Raw genomic sequence first — 21,575 nt, 5'->3', positions numbered from 1 at the left:
TGTCAGCATTCATATTCTGCATCACTTGCACTGAGTTCAGTTTTGAAGCCAACCACTTATTTAATTTGCAAATTACTTGACACTGTTACACATATAACTGTACTTAGACAGAGTAACAGCTGCAGATCAATACAGTACTTGGCTCTTTTCGTGCTATACTACCAGCAAAAGAGATGGTACATCTTGGGAAGGGAATATACTTCTCTCAAACATCTTAACTATCATTCAAAGATGCAAAGCCTAAAATCTGTTTGCCAATACTGAGTAACATATAATGGGACTGCACTTTAGAGTTGATTGGCTTACCCATGCAATAATATGGCTTACCCACACAATAATAGCAGTTTAATAGCTCCCAGTAAACCCCTTTTCTGAAGGGCAATTCATGCCAAAAGTAGTTAATTTACTTCCTACTAGTGATTGTATAATGCAGATGGTGTTGGAGTATTGTATCTGGTTTGGTCCCTGTATCTTGTGCTCAATATTGAAGCTTTATAGAGGGTGCAGAGGAGGACAACAGGAATAATACCTAGCACAAAAGCATAATACTGCGGATGCTGGAAATCTGAAAGAAAAACAGAAAATGCTGGAAATACTCAGCAGGTCAGGCAGCATCTGTAGAGAGAAACAGAATTAACCTCTCAGGTTGCTGACCTTTCATCAGAACTGGAAAAGGTTAGAGTTGTAACAGATTTTAAGCAAGTACAGAGGCAGGGATGATACCTAATCTTGGATTAGGAGAGTAACCTTAAAAGATTAGGGTTCATCACTTTGGAGAAATGTAAGCTCGGGTTGTATATGAACAAGGTTTTTAAGTTCTAAAAGGATTAGATATAGTAGATTTGGATAAAATACTCCAAGTGTATAGTGACAGTCAAACTAGAGGGCCGATAAAATAAACAGCGGTGTCAAGTTAGATGTTAGGAACTAATTCTTTTCTCGGAGGGTTGTTACTGGTGGAAGTGGTAAGTATGGGGGACTTGGCAAGATCTGGGCACTGGTCAGATATGAATTGTGTGAGTTAGTTAAATTCTCCTAGTGATGCATCGTGGTCTAATGGAGCTTACTTGATCGCCTTTAGAGTCGTGGAAGAATTTCCTTGAAATTCGCAGCAGATTTTTCTCCCCATTTGCCTCCCCTAGGAATTAGCATTACTAGAGCTGATGGATGCAGTTGCGCACTGTCTAGTGGGTAGGGTGAACACTGATGCCCTTCTTGCCTCCTTGTCATAGTTTATGTCGAGTCTGTCACTTTTTGGTACAGTAACTGCCCTGGGCTGACAGCAGCCATCTACTGAAAATCTAAAGGACCTTCATGATATCGCAAAACCACATTGATCTATTTGAATCTAATTTCAGTCACATTTTCAGGAAAACATTTGAATATGAAGGGGGATTAAAGATAAAGACCGAACACCCTGTAGTGTGTGCCAGATGTGGAATCTGTAACAATGGAAGAAGACGGTCGCTTCATTTCTCTTATTGGCCTAGAAATTGCAGTCGGAGGTGTACCTCTGGAGTACGCCTCCGATCCGCGAAACAGTTACAAAATTACCTCCTGGTGCCCAGGCTGCGAAGAGTTGCAGTCTCAGGTCTCGAGGCGGAGGGCAGCGTAATGGCCCACGGATCCCAGGGACGCAGGTGGTTCGGAAGCATCCCTTGGATCATGTGGGCCCCGTCCTCCAATGACAAAGGAAAATTCCATTGCAATCATTTACAAAGGGTATTCCCTAATGATATGCAATGGAATCCACAAATAATTATAAAATGTACAGAATTCTAATAATTATACAATGTACAGAATTGCAATTTTATTTATAAGTTCCTTCATTGCACCAACCTCAATAAAAATTAATTTTTTTGATAATTTTAAACATCATTAATCCAGACCAATATTTGCATAAACTCATTTAAAGTGTGTATGCCTAATTTTTGATTTTTAAATGTTTTATTTAAGCCTTGTATCTACGCTTACGCTGTAGGCCCTACACTTGCATCAACTGTAATACTTACCTGGGCAAATAGCCCAACTCTGCGCCAGCAATACTCCGTTTTCAGGCGGTTCAGATGATCTGTCAAGGTGTACTTTGACAGATCGCAAGTTCCATATTTTGCACATGCGCATGTGGAAATCTGGAACTTGCGTGCCTTTCAAAGGGATTACGACGACGGACTTTGAGAGTGTGCCATCGCAGACATTGCAATTTCAGGGCCAATTCTTCCTGTTTCAAAATGTGCACCCTGAAAAACGCCTCAAAATGTTAAGCCCTGGGATAGGAGAATTTGAGTAGAATCTCTTTTCTGGGTAATCTGTTTGCTGTATAAACACACACAAAACTAGAAAGTTAGGCCATATTATTGTAAGTGTGTCTACATTTCATCACAGGTATTTTCTATCTTTTGTTACTCCTTTTAAAGAAGAAAACTCCAGCTAGATAGAAACAGCTCAAGAATATTTAATCGCTACTGATAGTCCCACTTTATTTTTAATTGTCTTCCTTGGAAATGTGATTGCAAATTAATTGAAGTATATCAATGCTGAAGATTGTAAGACAAGAACTTTGAGGGACATGACTATTAAGTTCAATGAGCCTTTTTCATAGATTTTAATCCAATCTATTGGCCTTACATCCATTTACTCCATTATGTCTTGAATAAATCTATGCTTCATTGTCAGCCACATATATCTCACCCTGAGTTAAGTGGCTCTCTGTGATGTCATGAAGGTGCTACCTTATGTTGTGAAATAGCTGCTGTAAAATACAAATCCAGAGCACTACTTCAAGTAGGCTAAGGGACACAGTTCAAACTAGGAAAGGCAAATTTAGAACTTCTCTTCATACTTACTTCTTCACAAAAAAGCATGATTAACACATAGAATGGACTCCTGCATGGGGCAGTGGAGACAAAACCCTGGAAATCATGTAAAAAAGTTGGATGGTATAATGAGGGGACGGTAAGAATTATTTTCTGAATGGATGAGATAGATTAGGCCAAATGGCTTTACTCATCCATATCTATCTTATACTTTGGTATTCATGTTTTTAATAGTAGTGCTTTTTGTTTAATATGTTCAATGCCAGCTATCTGCAGTCTTCGCCAGAATAACATCGTAAGAACATTAAAATAAGAATTGTTGGGAACAAGAGAGGATCATTAGGCTAACAGGCTTGGCCCTTTCATCCCCTTCATAGTCTTAAACTTTAGCCAGATCTCCTTGAAGTCTCCTCTTGCCAAGCATCCAAGAACATGAAAAAATAAAATTAAAAACTGCAAATCCTGAAAACCTGAAATTAAAAAAAAAGTAATAGCTTGGAAAAATGCAGTGGGTGAGTCAGCATCTGTGAAGAGACAATATCGGTTATGGTGTATTGGGTGTGTGCCTTTCATCAAAACACAATACGTCATAACCTGTCTTTTCTCGTTACAGATGCTGACTGACTGGATTTCTAGCTATTTCTGTTTTTATCTTAAGAACATGACAGTCCCTTTGGCTGGAGGTAAAGGCCAGCATGACTGTGCATTTGTTTTTCCTGGAACTTGTAAACCATGTGGGGCTGGGTCTAACAGTTAAACAACTTTGAAAACCCATAACATGGGAACTCATAGTATAGTTAGTATTTTATAATATATTGACATATATATTTTGTGACCCTCACTTTTAGTTGATTAATAATAAAGCAATTAACTTGGACATTTTGAATGGTGCAAAAATAATTTAATTTGTGGTATCGAGAACACACAATATTAGTGAAGAGTTTTGGAGTGAGCGTTCCACACTGTAGGAGGCATGGTGGCTAAAAAATGGGATGAGCCAGCCCAGTACATAATTGCTGAACCCTATTATGCCAGGTGGATGTGCGGGAAGATGTTCCATTTCCCTACAGGTGCACCCCTCATTTACTTCAACATGAACACAACTGAATGTAATGGAAAGTGCCAGCTCCTTTTTTGGTGCAGAGAGAGGAAGTATTTTATAATTTTACTCTTCAATAAAGACATTTAAAAAGAAAGCCCCTGTTCACAAAATAGGAATGGTTTGTTATAAAAGTCTGTGTGTCTTCAGATGCTCTTACCTGCACTGATGTAATGTAACTTCTCACAATCTCCTGTGTAATGAAGTTGTCTTGTTGACCCTTTTCCGTTCAATGTCACAGGTCTCCGCCAGGTAACGCTACAGTGAACAGAGGCAAGAAGCTAAATGATTCCTGAGTACCACAATTGATTAACTTCTCAGAATTAGACTAAAACCAATCCTATTGCTGACATTTATTTTTCCTGGCTTGTGACCCCATTTTCCTCATTCTTAAACCAAATAATTTTTAACCTTGATAACTGGATTATTAAGCACTAATATATCTCAGTTGGAGACAGTGTGACATTTGAGAGATTCTTTAAATGCCCTAAATTTTCACTTGATAGTCACATTTTTTTAACATGTAAGTATTGCAACTTTCAATAAAAATAATTTTGGTAATACAAAATTCTCTTAAAATGATAAATCCAAATATTAAGATGACTCTATACTTTAATATCATTTTGTATACTGCAGAAACTCAGTAAAGAGTGGAGCACGTTAGTAACAACGTTGTCCAAATGGCATTGAGCCCAATGCTCTGACTTGAGAGAGTTATTCTGTTTAATGATAATCCAAAGTAGTAATTAGGGAAAATTAAAAGTCTTGCGTAACAATGCCTCAGTTATATAAAGCTTATTCTTACAGCACAGTGCTGCAATTACTTTAATAAGCATGATAAATATATCTGGCAAAATCATAGCCTTAAGCTTTTTTTCCTCTGTTCAGTAATCATGTTGCTTCAGAAAGCAATAAATTGCCCAGATGGGAGCAATGTAGAGATTCCTGTTTAAATCAGTAGCAAATGATCATATCTAACTTTCAACTTTGTTAGTCCATTGGGAACGACCAGAGCCCAAGTAACACATCCACTCAGTTCTGTTCCTTCTGGCATTGTTTTGAAAGCTGGTAATGACTTGTACAAACCTGAAATGTTTTGCTTAGTCTCCTTCCTAGAGATTTACAAATCATTACTAAGGCAGCAAAAGTCTGCTTCACTTGTCCTGTGTTAACCATATTGAGGTCTAATTCTCCATCAGTCAACATTCCACATTGTTAGAAATGAGAGACAATTAGGCTTTCAATTCTGTTGCGCGTGTGTGTGTGTGTGTGTATGTGTGTGTGTGTAAGAAAAACAGGGTTAGTGTTCTTTAGGTGCCAAGACACCATGACCCAGGTAAGAGGACAGATGTACACCTGTCCCCTTCCAATGCTGCTCCGTAGTTATGTGTAAGAATTGTAAAGTCTGTGGGTTGTGCAGTTAATAAATACACAGACTTCAGAAGTAACAAACAAACAGGTCTTTACTATTCGAAGGTCCGGGCGAATCTGCCCCAGCAATCATGCCACAACACTTATATACTGGTGTGGTCACTATCGGTATTACAGTATACAGAAGCCAAACAAATAGTGCCACCCGAAAGTAGTCCTCTTAAAGGTGAACGGTTACATTCAATAGTTCCCTTAAAGGTAGATGGGTACATACACTACAATCCTCCCTTTTTAGCTTATTACTTACTAAGTCCATAGTGAACATACATAAACCTGTATATATGTTAGAATGTAAGACAGTTCATAGATTCAGTCTTTCCGGGGGTTTCCGGATTCTGTCAGGATAACGCCGCAGTGGTGTCGTCATTTCAGGTGGGCTAGGAGGTGCTTCTGGCAAGGTCGATTCGGCTTGAAAAGCCGTGTCAGGTTCAGCAGACTCCAGTATCACTAGATCGGAAGTAGGTGTTCTGGGTATCTCAGTTTCAACATCACCCGGATAAGGTGGTGAAGTCGGTGGCCTATTTGTGGCGGACCCTATGATTTGGTCAACATGGCGCCTTATTATATTGTCTCCAATGTCCACGGTGTACATCAATGGCCCCAGCCTTTTCCCAATAGTTCCAGGCTGCCATTTCTCAGTACGGTAGTCCCAGGCCAAAACTCGTTGACCGATCTGGAAAGATCTAGTGACCCTGTCGTTCATGCCCTGGTCGACACTCCACTATGGATGAGTGGAACAACTCTACTGGGTCCACTATACTCGCTTCTTCTACCATCGGCAATGGCAAGCGTGACAACCCATCAGCATTTCCATGCTGTTTAGACCCTTTGTACTCAATTTCGTATTGGTGTGCACCAAGTAACACGGACCACCTTTGTAACCTTTGTGCTGTCATGGTGGAAACGGCCTTATTTGGGTTGAATATGGACACCAACGGCTGGTGGTCTGTCAGCAATGTGAACTTTTTACATTGTAGGTAATGGTTGAATTTCTTCACGCCCCACACAAGACTGAGGGCCTCCCTATCTATTTGGGCGTAATTTCACTCCGCGGGTGTCAATGATCGGGACACGAAAGCCACTGGCCTTTCCGAGCCATTTGGTAGCCTATGCGAGAGTACTGCCCCAATTCCGTACGGGGAAGCATCGCAAGCTAGACGAAGGGGTAATGCTGGGTTGAAATGAGCCAACACTTCTTCAGAGGTAATCAACTCCTTGCTTCTGCGAAAAGCCTTTTTGCATTCCCCACTCCACTTCCATGGTGTTTCTTTCCGCAACAGGTCATTCAGCGGATGCAGTACCGTGGATAAATTTGGCAGAAATTTGTGATAGTAATTAATCAACCCCAAGAATGATCTTAACTGTGATACGTTTCCTGGGGCGGGGGCCTTCACAACCGCTTCTATCTTTTCGGGTGACTTATGCAGTCCCTCTTGGTCAATGACATGACCGCAGTATGAGATCCGTTTTTGGAAGAACTCACACTTCTTGCGATTAACCCGAAGGCCATACTCCTTCAACCTGGTGAGTACCAGTTTCAAATTCGTGAGGTGTTCTTCCTCATCTTTTCCCGTGATTAAAATGTCATCTAAGTAGCACTGCGTGCTTGGAATTCCTTGTAACACCTGTTCCATGGCCCTCTGCCAAATTGCTGGCGCCGAAGCTACCCCAAAGACCAGTCTATTGTAGCGATACAAGCCTCTGCGAGTGTTGATGGTGAGGTACTGGCGTGACTCTTCCTCGACCTCCATCTGTAGATATGTTTGAGCCAGATCTATTTTCGTGAAATGTTTCCCTCCAGCCAACGAAGCAAAGATATCTTCAATCCGCGGAAGCGGGTATTGTACCGTGTGAAGCACCGGATTCACAGTAATCTTGAAATCTCCGCAGATACGGACCTTCCCCGGTCCCCCAGGCTTATTACTCGGTGAGGACTTCATGACGGGAACAATGGGCGTGGCCCACTCACTCCAGTCCACTTTTGACAGAACCCCTGATCGTTCAAGTTCTTCCAGTTCTGCCTCCACAGCTGGTCGTATTGCGTAAGGAACTGATCTGGCCTTAAAAAACTTTGGGCTTGCATTTTCTGCAATCTTAACCTTTGCTTTAATACCTCGCAGCGTTCCCAGTCCTTGCTGGAATACCTCCTTAGCTTCGTCCAATATTCTGGACAACCGTTCAGGTTTGACATCCTCTTTTTCGGAATCCACCGTCATGGTGTTTGGGGACTGCCAGTCCAATTTTATTTTTCGGATCCACTCCCGTCCCAGAAGTGGTGGTCCTCCCTCAGGCAATACATACAGGTCCAACCGGTGATGATCTTTATCCTCGTATCTCACCTTGACTTCTATCATTCCGATGGGGAATACTTTGTGCCCCGTGTATGTCTGTAGTACTAGTTCCGTATCCCGTAGTGGAATATGCTTGAAAAATTTCTTATAGTCATGCTTATTCATGACCGTCAACGCCGATCCGGTGTCCACTTCCATTTTTACTTGGACCTTTGCAATCTGTAGCGTTATCCAGATAGTTTGTCGGTCAGCTTCATTGCTCACGTTGTGAATTCTCAGACTGTCCAGTCCTTTGCATTTGGAGTGTGAGACCGACTTCTGTTCCCTCAGACTCTTCTTAGTCACCTCTTGTACCTTTCCGTACCATTTTTGTGGTGACTTCTTATTGTTGTACGTTGCTCCTGACCGGCATACCTTAGCTATGTGCCCGATCTTGCCACATTTCCTGCATTCTTGGTTTTTACCCCAGCATTGATTCTGGTCGTGTGTGGTCTTCCCACAACGGTAGCATTTTGTTGTGCTCGAAGTAATTTGGTCCACCCCTAGTGCCGCCGCCTTTAGCTGCATTTCCGCCGTTCCTTTCGCTGCAGCTTCATGCGATGCAGCTAGGAGGACAGCCCTGTCCAGTGTGAGGTCATTTTCTTCCAGTAGTCGCTTCTGCGTTCCTTCTTTGGACAATCCGCATACGAACTTGTCACGCAGCGCTTCTGTCAGATTCCCTCCGAACTGGCAGTATTTCGCTATCCTACGCAGTTCGACCAAGTATTCCGCATTGCTTTCGTCTTTCCTCTGCGTTCTTGCGTAGAATTTGAATCGTTCAGCCAGCATCAACGGTGTGGGGTTCAAGTGATCCTTCAGCACTACTACAATATCATCGAAAGTCTGATCTGCCGGTTTAGCTGGTGAGAGAAGATTCTTCAACACCCCGAATGTTTTCGCACCCATCATGTTAAGTAAGGTTAAAGCTTTTTTCTCCTTAGCTATTTTGTTAGCCTTACAATGTATCTCAATACGTTCTACGTACGTGGCCCAGTCTTCTATCTCCGAATTGAACTCTTTGATGTCCGCCCGCTTAGGCATCTTTCTTTCCTTGGGTACAACACAAGTATTTCTTCAAGTATTCTTATTTATTTGTTTATTTCTAAGATGGCGGTTTTCCCGCGAAAATGGCGGTTTCCCGCTCTTTCCTTCTCGCCCCGCCCACTTCAATCGTCTTCCCCGCCTAATGGCGGCTTCCCGCGTTTCTTCCCTGGTGGAAGGGGTACGCTTTCCCCACAGCGGACAGGTTCAGCCGCTGGGCTGGCTTCCGCACAGCTCCCCTTACTCGGCTCTGTCTTTTCCTCCCGCCCGCACGGCTCTACCGGCGCTGGGTACACCCCGTTAACGGAGGACAGTTCAGCCGCTGGACTGGCTCCTCGCAGTCTCTCTCTCCGCACCCGGCTCTCACCCGCACGGTTCCCGTTCGCCTCCCCAGCCCTCTCGCAGACCGGTGTTTCCCTCCCCGGCTGCGGCTGGGTTTCTCTTCCCGCGCCTACTCGCAGGCTCAGCGCTTCGTGGCTGCGGTCGCTGCCCGGAGTTTTCCCGCCGATCGCGGTCCGGCTGTCACCCGACGCCGTTGGACCCGACTTTTGGCCGGCACAGCTCCCCCTCGACCGAGGTCGAGTGCTCTGCCCTTATCCTCCGGATGCTTCTACACCTTCCCCTACTCACAGTCTCTTCGGCCGCCTTGTTTCTTGCTGGTTGGCTCACTCCGCACCGTGGCAGAAGGGTAGTCAGTGCCTGTTGCTGATACAGCTTTTGTTGTTAGTCTTCCTGCTTTCTGTTGTTGCAGCCTCGTGTTTTCTTTTGGTAGCACGACGAGGGCGGTTGTCTCTCTTCGACGCTCTTCGTTGCTTATGGTAATCTTGCCGCAGGGTACGATCGGACTCGTCGCCACTGTAAAGTCTGTGGGTTGTGCAGTTAATAAATACAGACTTCAGAAGTAACAAACAAACAGGTCTTTACTATTCGAAGGTCCGGGCGAATCTGCCCCAGCAATCATGCCACAACACTTATATACTGGTGTGGTCACTATCGGTATTACAGTATACAGAAGCCAAACAAATAGTGCCACCCGAAAGTAGTCCTCTTAAAGGTGAACGGTTACATTCAATAGTTCCCTTAAAGGTAGACGGGTACATACACTACAAGAATAGACCACCAGCTTTTCCCCCATGCTGGTGAAGATTTGCCTAGATTTTGTTAATGGCCCCTCTGAAAACATGACTTGGCTCATCATGTGCGCAATAACTGACACCACCTTGGTGTCCTTCCACTCCCTGGTATGGCTTATTGGAATCACAACAAGCTGACGGCTATGTTGCTGGGTATCTAACTTTTTAAAATTCCATTCCCACAGTCAAAACTTACAAAACCTGGAGCTACCAGACCTACTTTGATCTTTGGGTGAGGTATAATGCATAACTGCTAGGTGAATAATATTTTCCAGTGCAGCACAGAAGCATGGCAATTTTGAGTTTAGAGAACTCTGCACTTGACTAGGTCTGGAGGTTTTTCCCCCAGATCTAGAACTTCAGCCCAGTTGACTCATTTCTAACCTGGTGAGGAAGAATTAGATCTTGGATTGATGAGTGCCAGAATATCACAGGGCAGCAGCCTTGGATTATCTCAGTGATAACTAGATATTCACATGGTTGGGACAGATGTGAGCATAAAATCTTCTAAAATTATGTAGGTTTAAAAAAAAATCAATATTAATGGAAAATGGAAGATTTTTTGCTTACCTCTCCCCTTGGTGAACTGAGGGTCAGTACAAATCTGCAGAGTAGACTTGCTGCAGAAACTCTGAATCAACAACTCCTTCATGGAATTCACCTGATCAGTAATCAAGATTTTAACTTTTTAAATACACTTAATCAACCCCAAAATTATTAAAGCTTTTAAAATGGTTGCCTGGCACAGAGGAAGGATGAGATCCTGAAACAAGCATTTGAGGGTTAACAAATACATGTGTTTTTGTTTCCCCTTGGGCTGTTGACATTGGTATGTTTTGATTCCTATAAAACCCTACATTAAACAACTAATGCTGTTGAACTGTTAGTAGAACAGAGCGTCCTGTAGTGGTAAACTGTAAAGAACAGTTAAAGAACTATAAAGAAAGAACTTGCATTTATATAGCACGTTTAGTGTCCTCGTGATGTCCCAAAGCATTTCACAGACAATGAAGTACTTTATAACTGTTGTAATGTAGGCAAAAGCAGCAGCCAATATGAGCACACCAAGCTCCCACAAACCGCAGTGAGATAAATGACCATATAATCTGTTATTAGTGATGTTGGTTGAGGGATAAATGTTGCCCAGAACACCAGGAGAACTCCCCTGCTCTTCTTTGAATAGTACGATGGAATCTTTTATGTCCACCCGAGAGGGCAGACAGAGCCTAGATTTAGCATTTCATCAAAGAGGGCACCTCCGACAGTGCAGTACACCCTCAGTAACACATTGAAATGTAGATGATGTGCTCAAGTCTCCGGAGTGGAGCTTAACCCACGACCTTCTGACTCAGAGGTGAGAGTGCTACCACTGAGTCAAGGCCAACACTAGTTGTGAAAAAACTCTAAAATCTCTAGTTTGTGATGGAGATTCAGCAGAACAGCTGATTGAACATTCAGCATGTTCAATCAGCATGGTGACATCACACACCAAAATGACACAAAGAGCTCGACCCTGACTGAAACTCTTTTTCCCTCTTTTAATTTATGTTGCATGTTTAGATTGGAGATTCATAAAAGTGGTCAACACAGCCCAGCTAATTTAAGAAAGAAAAGGAATGTATTTCATTGTAAGAATCCTGGACATTAGTCTTACCACTTTGTTTATTTTAACAACAGTGAATAACAATGCTAATTACTTCTGTTTTCCAGTAGGTGAATTTATTCTATAGGATTTTACTAGCCTTAATAACAGAAACTTGGTCATTCAGGCATCTTCTGCAAGAATAGGAAAGTAATCAAAGTAGCAAAACTGCACAGCCCCTTCCATAGAAACATAGAAGATAGGAGCAGGAGTACGCCATTCGGCCCCTCGAGCCTGTTCCGCCATTTAATGAGATCATGGCTGATCATCCAAATTCAGTACCCTGTCCCTGCTTTCTCCCCATATCCCTTTAGCCTCAAGAAATATATCTAACTCCTTCTTGAATATATTTAATTAATTGGCCTCAACTGCCTTGTGTGGTAGAGAATTCCACAGGTTCACCACTCTCTGGGTGAAGAAATTCCTCCTCATCTCAGTCCTAAATAGCTTACCCCTTATCCTTAGACGGTGACCCCTGGTTCTGTCCCGCCATCAGGAACATCCTTCCTGCATCTAGTCTGTCTAGTCCTGTTAGAATTTTATAAGTTTCAATGAGATCCCCTCTCATTCTTCTAAACTCTAGCGAAGCCTAATCGACCCAATCTTTCTTCATACATCATTCCTGCCATCCCAGGTATCAGTCTGGTGAATCTTCGCTGCACTCCCTCCATGGCAAGATCATCCTTCCTCAGATAAGGCGACCAAAACTGCACACAATACTCAAGGTGTGGTCTCACCAAGGCCCTGGAGAACTGCAGCAAGACATCCTTGCTCCTGTACTCGAATCCTCTCGCTATGAAGGCCAACATACCATTTGCCTTCTTAACCGCCTGCTGCACCTGCATGCTTACCTTCAGCAACTGGTGCACAAGGACACCCAGGTCTCGTTACACTTCCCCTTTTCCCAATCTATTGCCGTTCAGATAATAATCTGTCTTCCTGTTTTTGCCACCAAAGTGGATAACTTCGCATTTATCCACATTATACTGCATCTGCCATGCATCTACCCAATCACCCAACCTGTCCAAATCATACTGGAGTTTCTCTGCAGCCTCCTCACAGCACACACGCCCACCCAACTTTGTGTCGTCTGCAAACTTGGAGATATTACATCTAGTTCCCTCGTCTAGATCATTTATATATATTTTGTGAATAACTGGGGTCCTAGCACCGATCCCTGCGGTACCCCACTAGTCACTGTCTGCCACTCGGAAAAAGACCCATTTATTCCAACTCTTTGCTTCCTGTCTGCCAACCAGTTCTCTATCCAAGTCAGTACCTTACCCCCAATCCCATGTGTTTTAACTTTGCACGCTAATCTCTTATGCGGGACCTTATCGAAAGCCTTCTGAAAGTCCAAATACACCACATCCACTGGTTCTCCCTTATCTATCCTACCAGTTACATTCTCAAAAAATTCCAGTAGATTAGTCAAGCATGATTTACCTTTTGTAAAACCATGTTGACTTTGTCCGATCCTGTCACTGTTTTCCAAGTGCTCTGCAATTACATCTTTTATAATGGAACTAGCATTTTCCCCATTACCGATGTCAGGCTTACCAGTCTATAATTCCCTGTTTTCTCTCTCTCACCTTTTTTGAATAGTGAGGTTACATTAGCTACCCTCCAATCCATGGGAACTGTTCCAGAGTCTATAGAATTTTGGAAGATGACCAGCAATGAATCTACTATTTCTAGGGCCACTTCCTTAAGTACCCTAGGATGTAAATTATCAGGCCCTGGGGATGTTTCGGCCTTCAATCCCGTCAATTTCCCTAATAACATTTTCCTACAAATACTGATTTCTTTCAATTCCTCCCTCTCATTAGACCCTATGTTCCCCGACATCTCTGGGAGGTTATTTGTGTCCTCCTTTGTGAAGACAGAACCAAAGTATGTATTTAATTTGTCTGCCATTTCTTTGTTCCCCATTATAAATTCCCCAGATTCTGACTGCAAGGGGAGAGCAGCAGCGGAGGAGGTGAGCCCGGTATAAAAACCGGCGCCAAGGCAGAGGCCCGACCAGTTCGGGGGAGAGCAGCAGCGGAGGAGGTGAGCCCGGTATAAAAACCGGTGCGAAGGCAGAGGCCCGACCAGTTCGGGGGAGAGCAGCAGCGGAGGAGGTGAGCCCGGTATAAAAACCGGCGCCAAGGCATAGGCCCGACCAGTTCGGGGGAGAGCAGCAGCGGAGGAGGTGAGCCCGGTATAAAAACCGGCGCGAAGGCAGAGGCCCGACCAGTTCGGGGGAGAGCAGCAGCGGAGGAGGTGAGCCCGGTATAAAACCGGCGCCAAGGCAGAGGCATACCAAATCAACAGCAGAGGAGAGAGGTAAAAAGTAATCAGTGTGTGACGTCACCAGGGAGCAGGTAAGTGATTGGTTGGTGAGTAGTTCTCTCTTTTCAATACAAGCTTGACTTCTGTGGTGTTAAATTTCTAGGGTCTCTGGTGTAGTGGGGACAGTTGGTAAATAAAGCGCCCTAGAGTATACCTGTAACTGGGGTATTGAATAAATTTTTAAATTAATTAAAGGAGTAAGTCATGGCAGGAGAGCTCAGACCCGTGTTCTGCTCCTCTTGCTCCATGTGGGAAATCAGGGACGCTGCCAGTGTCCCTGACGACCATGTGTGCGGGAAATGCATCCAGCTGCAGCTACTTGCAGACCGCATTGCGGCGCTCGAGCTGCGGGTGGATGAATTTTGGAGCATGCGCGATGCTGAGAGGCTCGTGGATAGCACGTTTAGCGAGTTGTTCACGCCTCAGGGCAGGGCAGCACAGGGGGTGACCATCAGGCGGAGCAACAAAGGCAGGCAGGTAGTGCAGGGAACCCCTGCGGGCATCCCCCTTTCAAACAAGTATACCGCTTTGGATATTGTTGAGGGGGATGACTCACCAGGGGAAGGCAGCAGCAGCCAACTTCCTGGCACTGGGGGTGCTCCTGCTGCCCAGGAAGGGGGGAAAAAGAGTGGGAGAGCAATAGTGGTAGGGGATTCTATAGTAAGGGGAACAGATAGGCGTTTCTGTGGCCGTAGACGTGAATCCAGGATGGTTTGTTGCCTCCCTGGTGCCAGGGTCAAGGATGTCACTGAGCGGCTGCAGGGCATTCTGGAGGGGGAGGGTGAACAGCCAATGGTCGTGGTCCACATTGGTACCAACGACATAGGTAAAAAGAGGGATGAGGTCCTGCATCAAGAATTTAGGGAGCTAGGTAACAGATTAAAGAGCAGGACCTCAAAGGTTGTAATCTCTGGATTACTCCCAGTGCCACGTGCTAGTAAGTATAGGAATGGGAGGATAGAGCAGATGAATGCGTGGCTAAAGAGTTGGTGTAGGGGGGAGGGTTTTACTTTCCTGGATCACTGGGCCTGCTTCTGGGAAAGGTGGGACTTGTACAAGTCGGACGGGTTGCACCTGAACCAGAGCGGGACAAATATCCTTGCGGGGAGGTTTGCTAGCACTGTTGGGGGGGGTTTAAACTAACTTGGCAGGGGGATGGGATACAGAGGGGAGCTGAAATAGGGGGGGATGTGCTGCCAATTATAGAGAAAAAAACAAGTCAGCTTGGTAGACAGGGCAAATATATAAGGGCAAGGCTGGATGGCATCTATTTTAATGCAAGGAGTCTTGCAAATAAGGTGGATGAACTGAAGGTGTTGATAAACACATGGGAGTATGATATTGTTGCTATCACGGAGACATGGTTGAGGGAAGGGCAAGACTGGCAGCTCAATATTCCGGGGTACAGAATCTTCAGGCGAGACAGAGGGGGAGGTATAAGAGGAGGGGGTGTCGCAATATTAATTAAGGAGTCAATTACTGCAGTAAGGAGGGATGATATATTAGCAGGGTCCTCTAATGAGGCCATATGGGTGGAGCTTAAAAACAAAAAGGGGGCAAGCACTTTGCTGGGAGTGTACTATAGGCCTCCAAACAGTCAGGGGGAGATAGAGGAACAGATATGTAGGCAAATCTCAGAGAAATGTGCAAATAATAGGGTAATAATAATGGGGGATTTCAACTTCCCCAATATTAACTGGGATAGTCAGAGTGTGAAAGGCTCAGAGGGTGTAGAATTCTTAAAGTGCATCCAGGAGAGCTTTTTGAGCCAGCATGTAGAAAGTCCTACAAGAGAGGGGGCGGTACTGGACCTAATTCTAGGGAATGTGGCCGGCCAAGTGGAAAAAGTGCTAGTAGGCGAGCACTTTGGTGATAGTGACCATAATATGGTAAGATTTAAGGTGGTCATGGAAAAGGACAGGGATGGGCCGGAAATAAAGGTTCTAAATTGGGGGAAGGCCGATTTTAATAGGATAAGGCAGGATCTGGCCAAAATGGACTGGGATCAGCTACTTGTAGGAAAATCCGCATCGGAGCAATGGGAGGCTTTCAGAAGGGAGATTGAGATCATACAATGGCAACATGTTCCCGTAAAGGTCAAGGGTGGTTCCAAAAACCACAGGGAACCTTGGATGTCAGGGGATATACGAGAATGGATTAGGAAAAAAAGGAGGGCTTTTGGTAGATACAAAAGGCTAAAGACGGAGGAAGCCCTAGAGGAGTACAAAAAGTGCAGGGGGATACTTAAAAAAGAAATTAGGAGATCAAGGAGGGGCCATGAAATAACACTGGCAAGCAAAATAAAGGAAAATCCGAAGATGTTTTATAAGTATATTAAGGGTAAGAGGATAACTAGGGAAAAAATAGGGCCCATTAGGGACAAAAGTGGCAATCTGTGTGTGGAGCCGGAAGATGTAGGAGGGGTTCTAAATGAATTTTTTGCATCTGTTTTCACTATGGAGAAGGACGATGTAGACATAGAAATAGGGCGGGGGGACTGTGATATGCTCGAACATATTAACATCGAGAGGGAGGAGGTATTGGCGGTTTTAGCTGGCCTAAAAATGGATAAATCCCCAGGCCCGGATGAAATGTATCCCAGGCTGCTGTGTGAGGCAAAGGAGGAGATTGCGGGGGCTCTAACACATATATTCAGGACCTCTCTGGCCACAGGGGATGTGCCAGAGGACTGGAGAACCGCTAATGTAGTACCATTATTCAAGAAGGGTAGTAGGGAAAAACCGGGGAACTACAGGCCAGTGAGCCTAACATCAGTGGTAGGAAAATTATTGGAAAAAATCCTGAGGGACAAAATTTGTCTCCACTTGGAGAGGCAAGGATTAATCAGGGATAGTCAACATGGCTTTGTCAAGGGAAGATGATGTCTGACTAATTTGATTGAATTTTTTGAGGGGGTGACTAGGTGTGTGGATGAGGGTAACGCAGTGGATGTGGTATACATGGATTTCAGTAAGGCCTTCGATAAAGTCCTGCACAGGAGACTGGTCAAGAAGGTAAGAGCCCATGGAATCCAGGGTGTCTTGGCACATTGGATACAAAACTGGCTTAGTGGCAGAAGGCAGAGGGTGATGGTCGAAGGTTGTTTTTGTGACTGGAAGCCTGTGGCCAGTGGGGTACCACAGGGATCGGTGCTGGGTCCCTTGCTGTTTGTGGTCTACATTAATGACTTGGATATGAATGTAAAGGGTATGATCAGTAAGTTCGCGGATGATACAAAAATTGGTAGGGTGGTAAATAGCGAGGAGGGTAGCCTCAGTCTGCAGGACGATATAGATGGGTTGGTCAGATGGGCGGAACAGTGGCAAATGGAATTTAACCCGGAAAAGTGCGAGGTGATGCACTTTGGGGGGACTAACAAGGCAAAGGAATACACAATGAATGGAAAGACCCTAGGCAAGACGGAGGGTCAGAGGGATCTGGGTGTGCAAGTACACAGATCCCTGAAGGCGGCGGAACAGGTGGATAAGGTGGTAAAAAAGGCATATGGGATACTTGCCTTCATTAGCCGAGGCATTGAATATAAGAGCAAGGAGGTTATGATGGAGCTGTATATAACACTGGTTAGGCCACAGCTGGAATACTGTGTGCAGTTCTGGTCGCCACACTACAGGAAGGATGTGATCGCGTTAGAGAGGGTGCAGAGGAGGTTCACCAGGATGTTACCAGGGCTGGAGCGCTTCAGCTATGAAGAGAGACTGGGCAGATTGGGTTTGTTTTCCTTGGAGCAGAGGAGGCTGAGGGGGGACATGATTGAGGTGTACAAAATTATGAGGGGCATAGATAGGATGGATGCTGAGGAGCTTTTTCCCTTAGTAGAGGGGTCAATAACTAGGGGGCATAGATTCAAGGTAAAGGGCGGGAGGTTTAGAGGGGATTTGAGAAAGAACTTTTTCACCCAGAGGGTGGTTGGAGTCTGGAACTCACTGCCTGAAAGGGTTGTGGAGGCAGAAACCCTCACAACATTTAAGAAGCATTTGGATGTGCACTTGAAATGCCATAGCATACAAGGCTACGGGCCAAATGCTGGAATATGGGATTAGATTAGACAGGGCTTGATGGCCGGCGCGGACACGATGGGCCGAAGGGCCTCTATCCGTGCTGTATTACTCTATGACTCTATGACTCTATGACCTACGCTTGACTTCACCAATCTTTTTCTCTTCACATATCTATAGAAGCTTTTACAGTCAGTTTTTATGTTCTCTGCAAGCTTACTCATTCTATTTTCCCCCTCTTAATTAATCCCTTTGTCCTCCTTTGCTGGATCCTAAACTACTCCCAATCCTCAGGTTTGCTGCTTTTTCTGACCAATTTATATGTCCTCTCCTTGGATCTTATGCTATCCCTAATTTCCCTTGTTAGCCATGGTTGAGTCTCCTTTTTTGTTTTATTTTTATGCCAAACAGGGATGAACAAATTCTGTAGTTCATCCATGTGATCTTTAAATGTTTGCCATTGCCTATCCACCGCCAACCCTTTAAGTAACATTCCCCAATCCATCCTAGCCAACTTGCACCTCATACCATCGTAGTTTCCTTTATTTAAATTCAGGACCCTAGACTCGGAGTCAACTACTTCGCTCTCCATCTTAATGAAGAATTCTATCATATCCATTCGAAAGACTGATTTATGGATAAAGAAAGACTCAGGACGTCGCAAGGTGCTTTACAGCCAATGAAGTACTTTTGCAGTGTAGTCACTGCTATAATGTAGGAAATGCAGCAGCCAATTTGTGCACAGCAAGGTCCCACAAAATAGCAAAGTGATAATGACCAGATAATCAGATCCATTGTAATAGAAGGAAATTGTTTGTCTTTGTGTGCAATCAATTTTGAATCAGAAGCAAAGATTGAAATACAATACAAGTTCTAAAATTGTATGTAATGGTAGCTTGTGTAGATTGTATTGAACATTATATTTGCATTCATTTCTTGGTTAGTTCTGGTCTTTTTTATTTGAGTGATTAATTTAAGCATCCAAAGCATGAGATTTTTGATCTTCCCTGAGGCGGATTGGTGAAAAGTTGGGATGTGCTCCTTAGTTGTAGAAGAGTTTACTCTTCGCCTGTTTAAAGGTGCTCCTGGGCAGAGCACTACTCGGCTCAAGTGCAACAGTGCAGTTGAAACACTCGGTGGTAATGGCTGGGCTGGATAGTCAGTCCCCAGGGAGCCTGCACGGCTACACTCTCTGCTCCCATCAGCAGCAGCACTGAACCAGTTACAACTGCAGCAAAATGCACTTTGGAGAAAAGAAGTTCTTCCAAAGAGTTTAGCTGCTCCACTGTTAACCCCAGCTGAGTGAGTGAACTAACTGCTGTGCGATGTCTTTCATTTCCCCCAGCTGAAACTACTGCATTTTCTGCAAAGCTCATTGGCAAGACTTTAATAGGCAACAGTATACATTTTTTTAAAAACATTGACAATTTTACCCTTCCTTCTGGAAAATGGTTTGCAGTGCAGAAAAGGAAAACAAGTAGCTGGTGGTTTCAATTTATTTCCTATTGCTTTACCATCAGTTTTAACATCCATTGCCATTAAACAAATGGAAAATATCCCCATAAACGGCAACCCTCGTAACATTTCATCTAGATTTCCAAATCACATTTTTATTTGTGAGCTAAATTATCACCAAATATACCTTTCAATGTGATGTAAACCTTTACTAGTTGCAAAATGTTTGTGCCCAACGAAGTTTGCGTGAATTCTGTTTTGAACAGAAATACATGAAGTATCTTCTAGGCCTGCAACGCCCATTGTGAAAATTGAGATAGAAGCTGTCAATCTAATGGTGGTTCTTTGTTTTATTGGACACTACAGAAGAGCTGAGAATTGAATGGTTCTTCTGGCAATATAAAATGCAATGCTGTTTTTTTAAAACTTTATTTTCCTAATTGGTGGTGAACTTCTTGCTATAAAGGGAAAAAATCCCTAAGATTCGTAGCATTAGATTTGAGAAATCATATTAAGGAACGATGGTCTGAAATTACTTGAACTCTCACGATTATGTTGGAATTAACAAGAGGCTGAAGTCACTCATGAATATTCCCCAATCCTTTGGTAAAAGGATTTAGGAATGGGATTGTAGAGTTATGGAGGGGACCTCACAAAAACTCAGTAACTAATGACAGTACCAAACCACCCTACCTTTAGAAAGTTGGGCAGCATTTCTAGTTAACTGTTGCCATAATTTGCAGACAACTATGAATAATTATGCAAATTAGTTGAATCTGCAAAATTGCAAGCAGTCAGTAACTGAGGTGCTGACTCGTGTTGTACCAGGCATTCAAGCCTAAACTTCAACCTGATCTTACATTGGCACTATAGTCAACACTAAACCCATTTTTACTGGGTTAGGTAACTAACCATATCTACTTCATTAACAGATCAGTATTTAACCTATGGTATGGACGCAATATGTAGTGAAACCCGTGGGATATGATTTATTTACCACTTGCAGCAGTGGCTGGAACACCCTTTATAGACTTTGCAGCTCGTAAGTTATCAGATCAGCTCATTCAGGGGATTTAATTCATACCTCCTCGATCTTCATAATGTAAAGGTAAAATTACTCTGGTTTCCTCTCTAATTAATGATCGTGTAATGAAACTGCATTCTCAGAAATCACATAGTTCAAAGCCATGTGTTCTTTTGATTTCATTAGTAGGACATTCATTATGAAGAAAAACAGGAGATCTCCCATTTTGCACAAAATGGAATTTTGGCCCCAGGTGTTTTTCCTGAGAGAGAGTATTGTAACCATCATAGAATCATACTAATACAACACATCTAGACAGAATACCTTTTTAAAAAATACTTAACTAGGTAATTTGACCCTTACAAAACAAAACCCCAGTACAACAAACAAATAAATTTGTGATTTACAGGAGAAAAAAGGAAATAACTTTTTTTTTAATTAACCTCTTTAAATTGGAAGATGTTTTAAAAGTACATTTAACTGAGAAACAAATAGCTGCTCAAGCAGCTTTAATCTCACTTTTGTTTGCCTCACAGAAAAAATACATAAACTGATTTGAGAAATAAAACTCTTCTCTATGTCGACCGCAGAGTCAAAAACTTTGAATACAGAGTGCACGTGGACTGCACGGTGAAAGGAAAGAGGCCTACCTGCTCTTTACAGCACCAGTGTTCCAGCTAAGTGGCAGTGTCCTTGAAGGCAGCAGAAAATGATTCATGCACAGGATAGCTGCTCAGGCTGGACTGCCTTGAGGTTTGAAGTTCCAGATCAGGGCGATGTGTACAAAAGTAGCTGAAGAGTAAGAGGATTGAGCTGAAAGAATTAGGAACCTTTTCTCATTAGTGTGAGCCAATCAGATTGCAGTGACACAGTTAGTTGCCGGAGTCTCAGTTCTGGGATGTAACTAGCAAAATCTGACTAAAGTGATGGTGGAATGCAACAAATCAACTAAATCATCCTTTTGGGAATAGTGGGAAAAAATTGGGGAATACTTATGGATTCACTAGATCACAAGATTTGAAACAAGATGGCTGTTCAGTGCATTTGACCTTATCCTTACAGAATACTCGCCCTTGTGCTCTCCTTTAACAGTAGTGAGCTATTTCATAAATGAGTTCAGCGCCTTGGCCTCAGCCATCCTTCCTAGAAACCCATTCCAGCTGTTGCTCACCATTTGTAAAGAAATAATTCTTGGACTCGGTCTTAAACTTTCACAGCCCTGAACCTGTGACCTCTCATCATGCTACCTTTGCA

The 21,575-nt window shown here is 43.6% G+C and overlaps 2 protein-coding genes across 10 annotated transcripts in view; one reads left to right on the top strand and one right to left on the bottom strand.

Annotated features, from left to right (window-relative positions):
- Positions 1–21,110, bottom strand: part of LOC147122004 (phosducin-like) — a 54,226-nt gene extending 33,116 nt beyond the window's left edge. Inside the window, exons 1-3 of one of the 3 annotated variants that reach the window (XM_085982630.1) lie at positions 20,972–21,109; positions 10,421–10,511; positions 4,076–4,173 (exon numbers count right to left, since the gene is read on the bottom strand). The gene's annotated coding sequence lies outside the window, so the exon portion shown is untranslated. Of the gene's footprint in view, positions 1–4,075; positions 4,174–10,420; positions 10,512–20,971 lie in introns of all 3 variants that reach the window. The other 2 variants (XM_085982629.1, XM_085982631.1) reach the window with 2 other exon arrangements.
- Positions 1–21,575, top strand: part of LOC147122003 (protein odr-4 homolog) — a 440,279-nt gene that overhangs the window by 240,350 nt on the left and 178,354 nt on the right. The window lies entirely within an intron of this gene.

The sequence above is a fragment of the Somniosus microcephalus genome, chromosome 3 (assembly GCF_052327205.1).
Source record: "Somniosus microcephalus isolate GS21.2 chromosome 3, FLI_Smic_1.0, whole genome shotgun sequence".
NCBI classification, from domain to species: Eukaryota; Metazoa; Chordata; class Chondrichthyes; order Squaliformes; family Somniosidae; genus Somniosus; species Somniosus microcephalus.
Note: the sequence above shows the minus strand (reverse complement) of the source record. Positions and strands in the feature narration are given on the sequence as shown.